The sequence below is a fragment of the Tamandua tetradactyla genome, chromosome 15 (genome assembly GCF_023851605.1).
Source record: "Tamandua tetradactyla isolate mTamTet1 chromosome 15, mTamTet1.pri, whole genome shotgun sequence".
Taxonomy (NCBI): Eukaryota; Metazoa; Chordata; class Mammalia; order Pilosa; family Myrmecophagidae; genus Tamandua; species Tamandua tetradactyla.
Genome location: NC_135341.1, coordinates 4,464,561 through 4,469,552, shown reverse-complemented (window position 1 = coordinate 4,469,552; position 4,992 = coordinate 4,464,561).

Here is a 4,992-nt window from a genome sequence, read left to right as displayed (position 1 = left end):
AATACCGAAGGCCTAATAAGGAAGGCCATAGAGGGAGAAAGCCACAGGGAGCATCCAGAAGATGGAAGTGAAAAGATCTAGAAGAGAAAGGAGAAGCCGGGAGAGGTTGACATGTGCTCTGCCATGTGATAGAAAAGTTGAGGACCAAGGATCACCTGCACAGCCAGTGCCAGAATGCCAGAGTCTTCTGGGAGAGGCATCAACTTGATGACACCTTGGTTTCTCTTAGAACCAAAACTGTAAGCCAATAAATCCCCATTGCTTAAGCCAACATATCTCATGGTCTTTGGTTTAGCAACTAGAAAACTAAAACACCATTTAATTGCAGAAGTCAAACATGTTCATGAAAAATCTTAGATAACCACAAGGTTTATCTAGTGATTAAGGGCAAAAATGGGTCACGGGGGTCATTCCATATGAATTGGCTAGATGATAAAGATTATAGTATCAAGAGGAAGGAGAAATTCTTTTATGGAAAGCTTCACCAGTCCAACTGGGGCAGAGAGAAAGGTAGGAGGCATCTGGAGTCAGAAAACAGTCAATAACCAAGGAGGCAGGGACATTCCAGGTGTATCCAGGGGTGCCAAACACAAAAAGTAAACCATTTGATATGGAGAATAAGTTTTGAGATAGTTCTAATTGATCCAAAACTGACTGGAAAACACTCTAAGACTATTTTGAGATAATTAGTTCCAACTGACCCAAAATTGATTGGAAAACACATCTATGACTGATAATGTTATTTTTAAAGACTTGAACCTTATCCAAATCAATGCCGAATCCTTGCTGTCCTTAAAATCATATCTTAGACCCTCATTTCAGTCAAGTATGCACTAAAGTTAAGTTATTAGGTCTCTAATATCTTGGCTTACTCAGAAGAGCACTAGCATTAACCATTTGGAACAAAATCTAGGACCTAATGCGACACTGACCCCTGAGTCAATGGCATCAGCATTACTGGAACTTGTGAAAAAAGTGAATTCTCAGATTCCACCTGGATCTGTTGTTTCAGAAACCCTGGCAGGAGTGAGAGCGGTCACCAATCAGTGTTTTAGTAAGCCCTCTAGGCGATTCCAATGTAGCTGCTCATGGCTGCTACACCATTGTCCTAGTATTTTCCTTTCAAGCACACATATTTAATATTTATATATTGATTAGTACAGTAAGTTGCTCCATTACTACTTGTATCTTTCCTACCATCATCTATTTTGGAGAGGATTCTTGGCAGGAACAGGTCTTAAGGAGATCTGAAATTAGTTTTTGGTCTTATTTTTTCGACAGCGAGAGGATAAAAAAAAAAGGCAGACAAAAGTAACCAAATGGCCATTTTAATAATGCAGTCTTGTTCCTTGTAATGTCGTGCAATAGAATCACCAGGGAGGATTTTTTAGAAGAACAGGTTGTGTAAATGGAGCTCTATGGGCCCTCTGCTAAAAATGCTTTAGCTATAGATGCACCAGATTCCATTGGCAAACTTGCTCCAGAGCCTGCAATACTTCTTTACAGAATATCCTCTCATGGTGGTGGCAAAAAGCATAAACGTTGATTTGAATTATTCAAACTCCAATTTCAATGTGGATGATTGATACTGGAAGGTTCAAATGCTGCTAATATATATTCTATGTCCGTTTCCAAACTTTTCTTTTTTAAAGGATGATTATCGCTCAAAGTATGAGAAAAGAAAGAAAATCAGAATGTAAACTAAAGGACCAAAATAAACACAAAGTAGCTGGAGTCCATTGTTATAGCCCCAAGGGTTGCTGGAGGATTAACCGAAAGATCTTTCTTCTCTTTTTACTGCTGGGATTTAAAGTAGTGTATACAAATACCCTTCTGCTTGCACTGACTGTTTTGTTTTTCTTATACCCAAATGTCATGAGCCCAACATTCCCTCTAGATATGCTTTTTCTACTTTGAAGAAACCTGAGTCCAGACACACGCAGTGGCATAAGTGAGTCTTCAGAGGGAAAGCAGAAACTCTCACAATTACACACCCCTAATCATAACGATTTCTCCAGAATCTCATCGATCACTCTTCTGTATGTGCTCACTCTGTCCCAGTCACACTGACCCCATTACCCTTCCTCAAACCACACACCAAATATGCTTCCAACTAGTTCTCCCTTCCATCTCTATAGCCACTTAGTTGTCTACATTATTTTGTCCAGTCTTCTGTCCAAGAATCACCTCCTCAGACAAATCTTCATGACCATCCATTTTTCTGTAAACTGGCAGCTCCACTTCACCCCCAGCCCTTTCTATTCTCCTTACTCTGTTTTATTTTCTTGACATATTAACATAATTTATTTGATGTTGTTTCTTGCCCATTGCCCCCTACCACCAGAATGTAAACCCCATGGAGGCAAGGGCTCTGCATATCTTGTGACCACTGTAGACCAGGGCCTAGAATAACGCCTGCTGTATGGCAGATAGTCAATACGTATTGCCTAAATGAAAGAATAGTAAATGAATGCTTGGGTGAAAATGGTCATAGAAAAATCCAGAATGTTTAAATTTGCTTGCTAGGTGGACAAAGGAAAATATCTACAGATACGTGCACTGACATGAGTCTTCTGAAACATTTATATAAAAATTGATTGGCAGGATCTCCCACTATAAAATTAAGTGCCCCATGCTGGCTGCAATGCAGAGGAATGAGCTTTAAAATACCCTCAAGTTCATCAACGTGGTGGACCCCCAACTCCTATTGGCAATCGGGTCTTTGCTTCCAATTGAGTCCCAGAACAGGACACTGAAGGCATGTGGAGAGGACTTCCCATGGCAAGAAGATGCTACCTCCGTTCCACTCCCTTGGCACCCAAAGCTGAGAATTAACTCACAGAATACCCAAATTAGCTCTCACAAGAGTCCAGATGATTCACCTGGATGTCACTCTGGACCTCGGAGAAGAGCAAGGAAGATTCTTTTCTCCATGAAAGGAGAGGACTGGGACAGTCCGCACGGGGCTCTGAGGTCTGATTTCTAACCCTGCTTTCCACCACCACCTAGCAAATGGCCTTGGGCAAGACATTCTCCTCTCTGAACATTAGTTTCTTTATCCCTTTTGTGGGTTTGTGTCCCCCACAAAGATATGTTCAAGTCCTAACCTCAAGTTCTGAATGCAACCCTATTTGAAAATAAGATCTTTGAAGGTAGAATTAGTTAAAATTAGGCCAAATTGAATTACACAGTGGCAGGAAAATTGGACACATTCAGAACATGAGAGAATGCTATCTAATAGTTGAGGTAGAGAACACTGGATGCTGTCAAGCCACCACCAGAAGCCAGGACAGAGGCATGAAACAGATTCTTTGCTACAGACTTCAGAGCGAACATTGTTCTGCCAATACCTTGATTTCAGATTTTAGTTCCCAGAACCCTGTGACAATAAATTTCTGTTGTTATAAGCCACCCGTATTGTGGTACTTTGTTAAGACAGCAGCAGGACACTAAGACAATTTGTAAATGGGAACAATTCTAATGCATTGAGTATTTTATAATGCTAAATACTTTTAATGTGCCATCTGATCTGGCCTTCACAACAATTCTTTGAAGAAATACTGAGACTAAAAGAATTTAGTAATTTATCTAACTTACACACCAACATTTTGCGTCTCATGCCCTGAGGACATTCTAAGAGCTCTGGAATGTCGACCATGTAGAAAAACTGTGCTCTGACCTCACATAGCTGAAATCAGAGATGTGAAGTTGCTGTTGCCCCTCCAGTGTGACCTTCAACTGATATGTGATGGGTGGGAGTAAACAGCTCTCAGGCATGTGCGATACTTTCTCACAGAGTCTCCAGCAGGACAAAGTCCAGATATTTGTGCTAGTAACTGATTCCTTAAGGCATCCTTTCTTGACATTCCTTTTTTCCCAGTCTCATTTCATTCCTTCACTAGGTAACCTGGGACAATCTACCAAATACTAGCCTCAGTGTCTGCTTTGGGGAGAACCCAAAGTAGGAAAACTGCCAACTCAATTTGGGTAAATTAACCAAATGTGGTAGGCAGAATTCCAAGATGGCCCAGAAGATTTCCCACCTCCTTGCAGGCTCTCCCATGCCCATACCCTTTATAATCCTCAGGACTGTGAAGACAATGGTTTTACTCCTGTGATTAGGTTATGTTAGATCAACAGTTGACCATGAAATAGGCAGATCATCAGGGTCCACCTGACCTAATCACACCAGCCCTTTAAAAGCAGGGAACGTCCTCTGTGTGGCTGCACAAGAGGAAATCAGAGATTCAGTGCCCGAGAAGGAACCCACATATCCGTGCTGTCCTGAAGATGGACAGAATTCAGAAGCTGAGAGTGGCCTTTGCTGACAGCCAACAAGGGAAGAGGGACCTGAGTTCTAAAACCACAAGGTACTGAATTCTGCCAAGAACAAGAATGGGTTTAGAAGCAGGTTTTTCTCCAAAGTCTTCACACAAGAACTCATTTTGGATGGCATCTTGATTTCAAACGTGATACTCTGACCAGAGAACCCAGTTATGCTGTGCTGGGCTTCTTACCTAAAAAAACTGTGAGCTACTAAGTGGGTGTTGTTTTAAACTGATATCCCAATAGAAAGTTAAAACACCAAGCAAAGACAGAAGTACCTGAATATCTAGGCCAGTAATAAAATCAAGTGCTATCATTCAAGAAATATTCAAATCATATTTGGTAAATAGAATTATACATTTGTCCATGCTAAGTCTTAAAATATTTACTATTTCTTACTTTTCAAAACCAAACTTTCACCCAAGTTACTCCAAGCTAAAAAATAATAATAATAATATGACAGTATTGGCATTTCACAATCCTGAACAAATCCTGATAAAGCATTTTAAAAATCCATATAATGACAATGCCAATTTGAGAGAAAATTAAACTTCTTTTGATAGTGAGGGAGGGACTAGGTCTAAAGTCAGTAATATCTTTTAAAGTACCACCTGGTTATTAAACCCAGCTATTATATGCTCATGAAGAAGATGTGAGGTTAGGCAG